The following is a 14218-nucleotide window of genomic DNA, read 5'->3' on the forward strand; positions in this document are numbered from 1 at the left end:
TTTTTGTAGTCTTTGTATGTATTTTAAGGGAAAACTCGCCATTTGTAGAAATTATTCTCCCCCCTTCAGTTACTTTTCCCTAGCTCTCTCTAGAGCTAGGGAATAATAAAAACATGTACAGAGTTTTGCTGATTTATCATTTTTAAGAATCTTTCATTCTAACTTATAGATCTTTCTTTATCCTATTTAAAACATTTAATGAGTTCGAGAAATGTCTTATATATTTTGGCAAAAGACACAGAAAAACAAGGGTTGTTGAACTATACAAAGTATCTAGGGCTCACGACTTAGATGTGCTTAGCTTAAGGAAAATAATTGTGTTTAAACACATAGAAAAAGGGAATCAATTGCAGACAATCCACCTTGCATTTTCTATTTAAGATCCTTTCACCCTGTACTGTAATTGGTCAGGATTCTTCCGAAAATTTTGAGTCTTTATGGCATCGCTGGCTTGTAGATTACAAATGTTTCCAAATCACCATCCCTCTTAACACATAGTATGGAAAGAGTTCCAGAAAGTTTAGAGAAGATGTGAGGGCTGGGCACAAGGTAGTTCACCACCAAATAGCACAACACACAAAATCAACCTAGAGAAAAACAGCAAAATCAAAAAGTTGAAAGCAGCCAGGTCAGACTAGAATGCTAGGGTGTCAGTGAGTACCATATTCCATGCCAAGAAATTGAAATTAAAAAAATAAAAAAAAAAGAAAGTTGGACATAAATCAATATTGAAAGCTTCAAAAAGTCAAAGCCAAACCAATGTTTCCTTTTTCCCCCTATGCACAAACCTTTTGTTTTAAACCCAATGGCATTGAGATCAGTAATTTTATCTGGAAGATTCAAGTCTGCAGAGACACTCCCCTTCCATTGATCACTTGAGTCCACAGAAATAAAGCACCTTTGGAACCAAGAGTTGTTCAAGAATCCTAGTGTCTTATTCAATGTGTTGAAAAAGTACAGTTAAAATAATTAGAATAATTCATCAAATGACAAACACAATTATATTGACTCTAGTGAATAGGCAAAAGGGCTCCCCAGGACAATTCACAACTAAGGAGATAGAGCACAATAAAAGGCTATGACATTTTATGAATATTCTGTGTTATAGCTTTGAACTTTATTGCAAAGCAAAAAATATATATTTTTATATATATATATTTTTATCTACATTTCACCTCTGACATTGTACACAACACGAAAGCACAGAAAACCAAAAAAATCATAATGAGGTAGATACATAACACTTACAGATGGAGGAGACTAAAGAGTTTAAATTTGGCTTAATACTGTGGTCACCAATGTATGCATTTTCAACACAGCAGCAAGCATTGATTCACAGGGCAAGAAGCCCAGTGATCTCAAACCCAAAAATAAGCCCCATTAAAAAATACCTGCTTCAAAATGAAAAAAACCATTTTTTTAAAAGTCAGGGAATCAGATGTGTTCAATTGCAAACCCTGGTGAAATAAAAAAGAAGGGGGGAGGTTGTTTTTGCTTTTGTGCCAGGAGAAAAAAAAAAGTAATTTTCACCTATCCAATTAGGAGTAACCTGTCCCATAGGTTTCTTCCGTGTATTCCTGCTCAGTGGGGTTGGGTCAGCCTCAGGAGCTCTGTAGCCAGCTGTTGACGGTAAGGAAATAGGGTTTCCTTCTTCCTTTTCCCTAGGGTAATGCTCACCTCTGCAGCCACAGTGACAGGGACCACTAGCCTTTGAGGGCTCCTGAAACATGCCAGGAAATGGCTGGAAATCAATATAGCTGTGAAGTCTCTAGTATAGTTCTACCTTTCTAGGATCATGTGCTCTCTTGGTGGATGAGGCAAGGGTTTGGGACACTGGGATCACCTCATTCCCCTATCAATCCCTCTTATACCCTTTCCAATGGAGAGCTGAGAAGGCCATCTTCTGCCATCTTCAATTTTTCTTATGAATGCATTTTCACTGTAAAAATGTGATGTCAGGTGGTGATGGCTATGGCAGAGACCACCTCCTTCCTTGTATGCCGTCTTGAATGGAAGGAGGATGGGGTGAGGAGAAGGGACCTGGAGAGGACACTTGGCTGGTTGAAGCAGCAGCTGGGAGAGCCGAGCAATGAAATGCCCAACTGAGGAAGGGGCAGGTCAGGCAAGTGCAGTTGGCCAATGGAGACCTAAGGAGGTCCACCCAGAAAGCCAAGGAGTAACTTGGGTTTGTTGACAGTGCCTAGAAAACCCTGGAGACCCTAAAGAGAATGTGAGAGAAGCAAGGTCCAGAGACATTAATGGGGCTAAAAGTGGAATAAAATCAAACTCCCTTGGATTGTTTAATAGTTATTTTTACGGTGGACGTGATCTGCTTTTGGTAGGATTTGCTCTGCTCCCAGAAATATCTGGGAACAGCTGCAGAACAGGTCAGCCTCAGGCAGGAGAGGAGACAGAGGGGTCCCAGAGGAATGGTTGGTGAACTGGGGATAATGGAAGGATGGGCAAGGAACTGATAAGCAGCCATCTGGGAGAGATTTGTCACATGAGCATATTGTACCTTCAAGTCAGCCTATGCTGGGCAGGGCCAGGCACTGTTTTCTGGAAGCCAGAGTGTGAACAGTACTCTCCCATGTGTTTGTGCATCATCTCCCCTGCTGGACCATCTTTCCTCTTTGTCTTCCCAATGCCTACCCCAGGGCCTAGCCAATAGAGGGCATCATCATGGTTGAACTGCATTTTTAGAAAATGGAGTAAGAGAATGGATTGGGAAAGAAGAGAAAGTGTCCAGTGTCATAAAGGTTTTGAAGACCCCATATTCCCCCTCAAGGCAACAGCTGGGTGTATTTTTGCCTGCCTAGATGCATCTCAAGTGAATACTCACATTTGAATTTTGAACATAAAACATACCTAGAGGAAATAATACAGTAGCAGGGCCCAATGGGAAAGGAACTGAACACAATTCATCTGAATATATGTCAAAACTGAGGTCTCAGCAAAGCTGGGCAACTGCTTCCATCCTGACTGGACTGGAAGATCAGCGGGGTCGGGGGGTGGGGGGCAGTGTGTGCAATCTGTCTTGAGTACTTAATTCCAGAAGGCAAAGACAAAGTGAACTTGCAACTATCACTCTCAAGTGATTCCCAGTCTTACCTTACAGGAGATCCTGGGCAAGGCAAGGCCATGGGCACTTCCAAACATCCCAAAGCTCACTAATCCAGAGTCTAGATCTCTGTCCCCTCAGAGACCCAAAGCAAAAGGAATCAGTCAGGATTCTAAGACGCATCGTTCAAGTCATTATAAGGTGGAGACTATCTGACTACCAGGCATTCAACAGTGAATGAAGGCAAGGAGAATTTTTTCCTTGGAGACCCTTGAGAAGAAGTTTGATATTTTTTTGTCTGTGTCTGTGAGGAGGAGCAAAAATTAGGTGATGTCTGAGTCTCCTTCAAACCCTGAGATTCCATTGTTTCTTTGTGCTCTGAAGAAGCTCCAGCTTTGCTCAAGGACTGAGGGATTTTTCTTTGTGTATAATTGCTGGGACTATGGCAGGATTAGGATAGGGTGTGTGCACGTGTGTGTGCATGCATTTGTGTGCACACGCATGCAGGTATGCTCAGAAGCTGTCCAGTAGGCATTAAGCTGACATAATTGTAAGCAAACATGTAAAGCATGAGGCTGCCTCAGAGAAACAATAAGTAGGGTGCATTACTCCCTTCCCCTGACTCTCTCTAATCTGCCCTTTTCTGCCCATTTCCTGTCATCCCTTGTGCTCTTCCTCTCTCATTTAGATAGTTTTTGTCCCCTTTGTCAGTGCACACGACAGTGACAATCACTTTCTTAAGCCTAATATTTTGATGTTGGTCATTTCATTCCCTGGCTTAGGAATTCACAGTGTCTTTCAACGACTTCTCATCCCAAATGACTTTCACCAAATGCAATAACCTGTCTCATTATTTTATTACTTTTCTGGTTTGGATTGATCACAGAGATCACCAGGCTCACCCTTGTGTTTTAGATATGGGGAAACTGAAACTTACAGAAGGCAAGCTACTAGGCGAGGAATGATGGGTACAAGAGCAGAATGCAGGTTCCCAGGTTGCCCCCACCACCAGTGCCCTTCCCCTGGCCTAACACAGGCAGCTTCTTGCCATGCCTGGCCTAGAATGGCTCTTACTCTCTGCCATGTCATAGGCATTGTGTTCAGAAACCTACTCTGAATTTGCCCTGTGAGGCTTACATTTCTGAATCTGCCCTAACTCCAACCGTTCAACTCTTTTTACAGATCCTTGGAGAAATAACCCTCTTATCTGGAAATCTCCTCACCTTTTAAGACCACACACAAAAGTAACAACAACAAAACCTACAGAAAGAAGACACAGAAGTTCTCAGGCCAACCAGAAAAGACATCTCAAAGTGTTTATAGGGAGGCTCCCATTCCATGGAAGTCTCCAAGAACTCATACTGTACAGGTCATGCTCAGGGTGACCTGTGGGAAACAGGCATCATTTTTCCTGGGGATACCTTATTGCATAAATGGTCACTAAATTTCTAAGTGCCCTAAAACTTCCCACACTCTCTTAGCCTCTCTGGCCATCTGCAAGAAAACAAAAATGCCAAGACTGCCTTCATCCCAGCTGGTCCTTGATGGGTGCTCTGAGCTACCTGGCCTTTATGAGCTGTTGGGAAAGGACATGAGTGGAGCCTGGATCTTGAAGAAGAGTGGGACCAAATCTCCAAGCCCGTACCCCCTGCCCCCAGCTGTACCCCTACTGACCACGAAACCCTGTGCAATCATGGAGGTTCTCTGAGCCTCAGTTTCCCCATTTGTAAAATGGGGCAGAGTTTCTCGCCTTGTGAGATTCTTGCAAAGACTTAGCTAAGATCACTGTATGAAGGCATCTGGGACAGAGCCTATACCTCACTGGCACTCAGTCAATGTTAGCCGAGTCTCAGTTCTCCTGTCCTCCACAAAGGGCTCTGCTCCATCATGGCTGATGTCACCTGCCACAGGCTACATTGGACTTACTCTGACACCCCTACATTCCTGAGGCTCCAGTAATCCTAAATACTTTTTTCCTCTAAAGAAACTGCCCCGTTCCCCATGAGAGGAAACACAACATCTCTAAAGGGACTTTTTCTTCAGAATCAGCCAGCCTGAGAGAGCTTGGGGCTATACCTGATTTTTCTGGCCCTGGCATCTGGGACTCTATACCTGTCCCCTGCAGGGTCTCAGGTACCAATCAATGGCAAGAACCCAGCTAACAAAGGGTCAGCCGACATACCACAACAGGACCCTTCCACTCTGATGGGGAAGGTTTTCGTCAACAAAGGTTCTGTCTGTGCTGCTGCTGAATTGTCAGGCTTCATGATAGACACATTCCCTGGGTCTAGATTTATGGTTGCAACTCAATAATGCCAGCTTTGCAGCTGTGGGCTCAGAGGTGGCCCACCCCTTCCCAGAAAGGCAGGTTGTCATAACCCCAAAATAGGTATTGGACACTCTGCTTCAGCCCTGGTGAAGGAGCAAGGGATCTAGAACACTTCCACCCTCTATCCCCTCTTCATTTTGCCCTGAGCTCTGACCCTAATGGAAGACCTGCAGCCTCTGGGTCCCTGAAGCCATCTCAGGGCCTGAGCACCAGTGGGCCGGCCAGAGAAGAGTGGGCTCATGGGGCTGGACCTTGGCAACCTCTGAGAAGCCCCTACCAGCTCCCCAGCCACTTTTTGGGAAGGGCCAGGAGTTGGAAAATCACATGGTGTTCTGGAAGTGATTCCCTTGATATTTTCTGAGCTGTAAAGACAAGCCGGCTTCTGGGAAAGACTCCTGGGTCTGTAGGCCTAAAGTTCTCCAGAATGCTACCTTTTCAGGAGCAGAAAGAATGAGTGATACATTCCTGGGATGGATCGTAGCAGGTATGACCTATGGAACAGGACAAAAGCAAATGAACAGCACTTCATTAAGATCCCCTGAGTAGCTAAGAGTATGTGTAGGGTGGGGGAGGAGTCGAGGAATGAGGCCAACAGAGAAAATGCATTCGTGTCAAAGGACCGACTTCCTTTTTCAATCCAAAGGAATTCCATCTAAGCTCCCACCAGCCAGAGAACGGAAGTGTGTTGTGCTGGAGCAGTTTAGGCAGTGTCGGAATTAATCTTTTAAAAACTGTCTCGGATGGCTCGGCCACCTTGTGCGAGATTCGTAAACCGTGTGCAAAACTCAGACTTGTGCAGGCAACCAGAGAAGGTAAGAACCTGTCTTCTGCACGCAGGGCTTCCCCTGCCTGATTTGTGCTTTGTCTAACCCCAGGATCTCTCTTCTTCCCAGCGGCTCTTTTTAAAGCCTGGTGAAGGCAGGCGAGGCCAAATTGGCTACAGGGTAGAACCCGCTATTCTCCCTCTTGGTGAGCTGCTGAGCATCTATTTCAAATACCTCTAAAGGATGGACAGCCTGAGGGCTGAGTTCCCGAATGCTTTTGATGCTGGGCTCTTGAAGATTCTATGTCTGACTTTCAGAATGAAAGCAGATGCAGTAACCCCACCCAGGCACATTGCAGTCACTGGCTGGCAAGGGAGGAGGGGTATTAGCAAAAAGTAGTGCAAAGGTAGGGAGGTGGGATTTGGCACTAGGTAGAGCACGTAGAGTCGGTGGGAAGGAGGCATTGGCATAAAGCGAAGGTAGAGAATATTCACCCTCTGGGGATAGGTTACTCCGTATAGATGACCACAAATAAGGAACAAAAACACCTGGGTCAAATCCTTCCCAGAGTATGCCAGCTCCCTGCCAGGGTCTGTATTCAGGACCAAGGTGTAGGTGCTGATTTAGCTGAAGGTCCCTGTCATTCCCCCAGCCCCCAATCCCAGAGGTCACATGCTCATTGTCCCACTTAAGCCAAATTTTTTTTTCTTGCCTTAAGCCAACACATCCCCAAAACATATCCTATAAAAGTAGATTTCATAAAGAAGATAAATATTTTGAATCAAGAAGAGGATGAAAACAAGTTGTAAACATGTAACTGAAACAAAAATACACATCAGTTCACTTACAGAACCAAACAGGGTTACATCGAATCATTTAAAATGAAAGCAAAGGAAAACTCTTCTCGGGAGCTCTTAAATTTAGGAAAAGAATCACTGTAGCATGCTCACCTTGAACCAGGGATTGGATATTGTGGTTCTTGTACAAAGGAAAATCTGGGAGGGAGGTGGAGGTCCGAGGTGAAGGAGGGAGGAAGATTGCATAGTTGTGAAACAGTGGCTTCTCATCAAGGTGAACAAGTGCGTCCTCTGATAAAATAGCGTTTGATTTTTTTTTCTGTTCATTTCTGTTCACGGTATTTTTCTCTGTCCACCAAACATGTCATACACTGACACATATATACACTACACACACACATGCGAGCGCTAAACACCTGAATTACACAGCCATACTTGAAAACGCCCCCGCCCCACTCGTTCTGCGCAAAGTTCCTATTTGCTTTTGCTACATCCTGACCCGTTTCTTGTCAAAACTCCTGTTTCGGATTGTTTCTTTAGCAAAGGGATTGAGAGGGGGTGGGGGGTGGGGGGCCTTTGAGGAAAGCACCGGAAATGGTTCTATTCTCTCACTGAATTTCTGTGGCAATGCCTCGCATTTTGGTTAGGGGCTCACTAGTTTTTAAGAGATAGGAAACAACTGCCTCTTTTTTTTTTTAAGCTTTCTTGAGGTAAACATTATTTGCTAACACCTTAGGCAGCAGACACGTTTTATAGTGCTGTTGAGAAACTTTGCAAAAAGGAGGAAACACCACCAAAGTGTAACATCGATGCTTAAGAACATTTAGAAAGCAAGTCCCCGTTTTAACTCATTTCCCCTTCCTCTCATTCGGCCAACTCCTTCTAGTAACATATAGAGCAGAACAAAGCTGATTAATTGTCTATATCATACTGGGCATCCCATATCCCAACCCACGGTAAACCTCTCTTGCTCACATACTAAAAATTGTGAGTCAACTGAAAAATTAAAATAGAGATGAACACACTTTACATTTTTTCATCCTTTCTATCTGCCTCAAGCATATATATATATATATATATATATATATATATACACATATATATATGTGATAGTTTACATTAATATAGGAAATAGCAGAGGTTTTTAGTTACATTTTATACAGAATCACTGCATCTTATCCTTATTTTCTATGCTCTCTCTCTTTTTGGATAAACAATTGGCTATAACAATCTATAGTAAGGCTTCACAGAAAGAATTCTGCATGTTTTGTTTTTCTCTAAGAACCAAGGTTTGTAAAATGAGGTTTGATTCTAGCACCTTATGCAGTATTAGTGATGTTCCCTTGGGAGAAATTAGCAGTACCCAACACCGCAGGTGAATCTCTATCGGTTATGCAGTTCTCAAAGGCATTGCCAAAGGGAGGACGCTCGACACGGCGGAGATGCAGGAGCAAGTGGGGACAAAACAAAACCCCAGGATTAAAGTCTTAGCATCGTACAAATAAAATCTTAAAACCGTGTCAAGTTGCTGTCTCCAAATTAATAATGACTTAGTGTTTCAGGGCCACCAATGAATCCCTTTAGGTTATCCTTCCCCATGAGGTAAGGAAATATACTATGATGTCCATTTTAAATGGGGAGACTGAGTCTGGGAGACCATACACAGGTCACAGAGGAAACTGTCTGGGTAAGAAACAGGGTGGGGGGATGCCCAGCCTCTTGCCTCTTACTACCAGACTGTTCCTTGTCACCTCTAATTGGTGACTTGAGATTTTGGAAAAGCAGCTTATTGGCCACTGATGAGGAAGCAAAACAAACAAACAGTTTTTGTTTTTTTTTTTTTAAATATCAGCACCAAAGGAAGTTCAAAAGAAGCTGCTCTTTGCTCCCTTATCAAACATCCCATATTACGGAGACAGCAACTTTCACAAGAAGGGAAAAGAAAATTAGTCACAGGAGTAACCCATCTCTTTTGTGGGTGCCCTTCCCCAAAGTCAAACGCTCCACAGCGCTGTTAGTTTCAGTTGAGTAGCATCGATTTTTGCAGAGGAATGATCAACTCCCACCAAAGCTGCATCAGAACCTCAATTATATAATTATATAACTATAGTGATATCTCTATCTCTATATCTATTTATATATGTATACATTAAAGTCTTTTACTGCACTGGCACGTGATACCAAGGTAACGTACTGGCATTGCTGTTTGCTGCAAGTGGCCGCCTTGACTGGAGTTACACGAGAGAGAAGCACCACGAGAAAAGGCACCACAAGGTTTCAAGAAGTTAAATTGTTTGTTGTCACCGCCCTGATCTCACCATGGTGGGGAAACAGAAAAGTCTTTCATCTTTAGCAAGGACCCTGGAACAACTGATTCAAAGATTATCCCAATCCACATACATCCAACTCAACTCAACAGGGAGAGAGGGAAGAAAAGAGCCGGATGTGGTTCATTTTACTGCTATTTCTTTTTGGCTACTGGAAAAAGGAAAGCATTTTCATTTTTAAAAAGAAAAGGCGGTGGGGGTGGGGGAGGGTGGGGACTCAGACACTGGAAACCAAACCATCCTAAAAAAGGGAGAATAAGAACAAAAGTCTTGTGCTAAGGAAAGTCCTACATGGAAAATCTGTCTTTCTAATATGATTCCTTGGTGGCAATGCATTAAGGAAAAAAGAGAAAGAGAGAGAGAGAATGATGGAATGACATCCATAGGCACCATTAGCCACAAATAGCACCGGGTCTAGATTGATGAGGACACATAGATGTCCACATCTGTCCACAAAGCTGAGAACCAGGAGTGTTGGCTTAGAATCAACATTACTTCATCCTTATAGTCTGGCCAAGAAAATAGGAGGTCGTTGGCCATTCAGAGCACCAAGAATCATGTGTGCCACTGATGAACCAGAAAAAAAGAGGGGGCAGTCAAGGACTGCAGAGTGGATGTTAAATGGCATTTTTATTTTTATTAGGTACTTGCCAGCCTTGAAATATCCCCTCCTATTTCTCATTCCAGGTGGGGGAATACACTCCACATGGGAACAGAGAACCTATAATTTTTGCAGAAAGTCTCAGTGGGTGAGTGGTACAGAGTTCTCCTCACCAGCCATTTTCCTTCCTTTGCTCCTGGTCTGTGTCCAAAAAAGGGAAGTCAGCCAGCCATGCTGGTGTGATCTACAAGGCTCCTAGGACTTGCTGTCTAAGCACATGGTGACTGGATGGGGAGGCCTGAGATCAGGATCGAAATGGCTTACTGCAGGGACCCCTCTTCCCAAACTCTGGTGAATGCTCCCACTGAACACAGAAGGCTGGTTGGGGGCAGGGGTGGTGGTGGTGGTTCTTGATACATCTCTGTGGCATCCTTATTTAAATTGAATTATAGCTTTTCTTTCTGGTTTCTCGAGCTAGGGGGTTTTAGCTTAAGTTATTTATTTACTTATTTTGAATTGTGATGCTTGTCTATACTGAAAATAATACTCCCATTTCAGCACAAAGAAAAATAAATCATTCCTACCACCTTCTAGCAATCTAACTAATTTTTCCAAACCTACTTTTGGGGTGTGGACAACAGGGGTAAACAAAAGACTTCTGCCAGAGGAGTCCCCCATTTGCAAAGGATCTCCTCTAGAACCTTCCTGGGACAGAGGAAAATCACCAGGTTACACCACCTGCCTTGGCCCCTTCCCCCACATCTCCTTTTTTGCTGTTTCCAATCATGTTTGCCATAACAGACCTGGGTGTTTGGGAGTCTCTGCCCATGATTTTAGGTGAATGCTCTCGGTCCATTTATTTCTAACAAGGGTTCCCAGAACTTCCTCCTAGACAGGACATGTATCACTGGCCTCCAAGCCCCTGCCTCTCCATTGACCTAAGGTGACTGGTGTCCTGGCCACGGTCCCAGCAAACACAGTAGGTGGAGTCTAGATGGGAAAGTGCAATTCTGAGCTGCTAGGACAGGTAAGGTGGACTCTCCCAGCCTTCCTCTTTAGCTCTTCCTGCTGCTGCTGGCCAGCAGAGATGGCAGAAAGAAGGGAAATCCAAATCTGTCATTATAACCTGTGGAAGGCACAACCTGTTGCTGACCAGGCAACCAGAAGCATTGGTTTGTGGCCCTAGAGAAGGGAAATATTGACAGGCTTAGCTCAGAGCTGCCTCCTCCAAACGTCTTCCCTATTTTCAAAGTCAAGCACTCCCTCCACTGGACCCCTACAGCATTTACTTTGTGCCTCTATGTATTTATCATATTCTGCCTTCCACTACACTAGAGTTCTTTGAGTTTCTAGCCGAGTCATAGTGGTCAGAGTGTGTTAGAGCTGAAAGAAACATTTTGGAAACAAATTGATGACTAGAGAGCCTACATAATTGATCCAAGGTTACACAGTGTTGGGCCAGAGCTCAGATTTACTAGTTTCTGACGGGGAGTCTTCATACTGTTCTATTAGGACAATGGAGATGTCGTTCTTAGCATCTGTACCTTCCAAATTTTCATTCAATATTTTTCCTCCCTTATTGCATCACCCATGGGTAAGGACTGTGTTTTGCATGTATTAGGTTCTCAGTTAAATGAAATTAAATCACATTTTTTAGAATAAGAGCTTTTTTTTCCCTATCCAAGGGGTACATTAATTACGTAGCACATGTCAGCAGTCAAATGCTGATGGGCTCTCATTGATCTGTAACACAGATCTCTTTGCATAAGCCATACTGTGTAGGTCAAGTGTGATGAAGGGCAAGAGTCCCTCCTAGGTTTCCACCCACTTTCTTTGGCTAAGCCACTTTCAAATAGTCCTTTCTCTGGAAAGAAGGGACTAGAAATAGGCTTATTTTTATTCCCTTAGGTTGAAACTTTGGTCAACAGCAGGTGGCCATAAACCTATATGTTTGGGAGGCTCAGCTGGTAGACCTAATCCTTAACCTACAGTTCACTCTAAATTATTTTTAACACCACCAAAGAGTCAAGGAAGACATAGTCTAGGCTTTGGAAGCTATATTCCACTCACACAGCTGCTGCTCAGAACAGAAGAAAAGGGAAAAGGAAAAATTTGCAGCCAGATACAAGGGTGAGTCTCATGTGGGTGAGAGAAAACTCCCCATCTCGTTGAAATGGACAGAGAGGGACTAGGGTGCACAGCATCAGCCTGGAATTGACAAGTTCCAGAACTTTCTTGTTATGGATGCATCCCAGATCATTTGCTCAGTGGGGGGAAAATAACTGGAATGTCAGAATTAATGGTGTTTACAACTCTGCTTCCTTTAAATCCTCCAATATTCATACAAACCAGTTTTTCAGACATGGCTAATGCTCAGAGTAAATAGAAGCAATGAGAGAATATTTTGTTAGCCTTTTAGGAAAAATGGCAAATTGTATGCACTCAAGCTGTTGAATTACCTGACAATTTGAATAGTTCTGCTCCATAGTCAGTTAGCAGCATCACCATCTTTACTGGGTTAAAATTGGAGGAATGACTAGTAGAAAAATATCCAAGAAAGACTAAACAAATGTGAAAACATCCTGAAAAATAATCATCATTTTGAGAAGAGAGATTCGATTGCAGCCTTCTGACCACTGCAGGCTGCGTCACCTAACCAGGCAGGCAGGTTGAGAGAGCCAGTGACCAGGTGAGCACAGGAGCAGACCCAAAACATTACTGCAGGGTGAAGTCAGTGAGGCCAGAGCCACGATTCTGTGGTCTGTTCTCAGGCAGACACAGACTTAGAAAATGCTGCAAAGTCTGCCCAGCTGCAGGGAGAAAACTGTATTTGCTTTGAACGGCAAACCCACAGACATCAAGACATGACAGAGACTTGAGGGCATTCTGTTTCTCTTTCTCTCTTTTCCCTTTCTCTTTTTGCCCTCTCCACTTCACTTCACTTCCTTCCTTCCTTCCTTCCTTCCTTCCTTCCTTCCTTCTCTGCTTGTATATTTTCCTCTGTAACAAATCTGTAATTTTTTTAAGTAAAGGAAAAGAGTCACATAGGAAGGCAGGGTTGCACCATTAGCCCCTCCGGAATTGTGTCTCATCTTCCTATTTCCTACCTCCAAATTTCTCTCCTTGTTGGAGCCCATTTTCAGTAACACCAATAGAAAAGTAGGTTTCTTGGAAACATGTCTTGTCACAAAAAAGTCCGTGTAGGAATAAAGATAATGTAACTGTTATACACTGAAGAATGACTTGGGGATAAGAGGACATCGATAGGGGAGGATGTCACATATGCTCCTGGAATGGCATTTTGCCCAGCTGGCTGTGTGCCATACCACCAGATGTGCATCTGTGACATGTTATGGGAAGGGACCCCAAAAGCTGTTCCTATGGAGTGGGCTTGAAAAGATTTCTAGGGGTTTTGTCCAGACCCTGTGGTTTTCTCCTACTTAACACAAGGCCTTCTGGATAGCAGTGGCTGTCTTACCCACACCTGTCCAGATTCCAAACATTCTTAGAATATGTCTCACATCACCGCAGGTGGCTTCTCTCGCCCTTCCAGTCAAAGGAGGGACCTCAGCATGGGATGCAAGTCAGGAAAGAAGGCCTGTAACTCGAAGTACTGTATTGCATTAGTACCTTTCCCCTCTAGGTAACCTCAAATGCTCTTTTCCCTTCACCCAGCGTAAGCAAATATCCTGGCACCTTGGGTCATGTGGATTCTGTCACAAGGGCAGGAGGGAATTTGAGTGGCTTTTTCACAACGAGTGTACCTATGTCTTCCCTCTGACAGACTCCAGGTGTGTTGTGGCCATTCAGGCCTACAAAGTGATTGCTCCAAAATGTCTCCCCTCTATTAAAGTCACCACAAGGGGATGTCACACTCCCCAGGTCTCCAGCAGGGAGGAGGCTGCTTCACTAGGCTATCTTCCCATCATCTGAAGACATGGCTACTGTAGGGCCAGACCCATCAGGTTTGGGTTTCATGGGCCAGAAATCTGGCAGCCTAAGGACATCTAGTGCTGACCAGGGTCCAGGCAATAACTTCCACCTTGCTTCTTTTGGTATGCTTCCCTCTCTTCACCTGCTCTGGGGAGGGCTGTGCCAATGGATCAGAGTTATTTGGTGTGATCTGAACTCCAAAATGTGGGGAGCTATCAAGAAAGCTACTGCCCGGAGTCTATAGGTTGCTCTGTGGACCTGCTGAGAATTCTGGGAGCAACTGGAGAGTCTCAAAAGCCCAGCACAACCCCTGTTGGCCTCATGTACTGGGTGGAGGAGAAGAAGGTGCATCTCAGCCCAGGGGGGTTCTTCATGGCCCCACACCCTGGAGAAAGAAAAACCCATC

The 14218-nt window shown here is 44.1% G+C and overlaps 1 long non-coding RNA gene across 1 annotated transcript in view; it reads left to right on the plus strand.

Moving 5' to 3' along the window:
* LOC125163312 (uncharacterized) overlaps positions 1-7156 on the plus strand; it is a 47161-nt gene extending 40005 nt beyond the window's left edge. Inside the window, exon 4 of the long non-coding RNA XR_007151395.1 lies at positions 4244-7156. This is a non-coding gene — a long non-coding RNA (uncharacterized LOC125163312). The remainder of the gene's footprint in view (positions 1-4243) is intronic.
* The last annotated feature ends 7062 nt before the right edge of the window (positions 7157-14218 follow it).

This window comes from Prionailurus viverrinus, chromosome B1 (assembly GCF_022837055.1).
Source record: "Prionailurus viverrinus isolate Anna chromosome B1, UM_Priviv_1.0, whole genome shotgun sequence".
In the NCBI taxonomy this organism is placed as follows: Eukaryota; Metazoa; Chordata; class Mammalia; order Carnivora; family Felidae; genus Prionailurus; species Prionailurus viverrinus.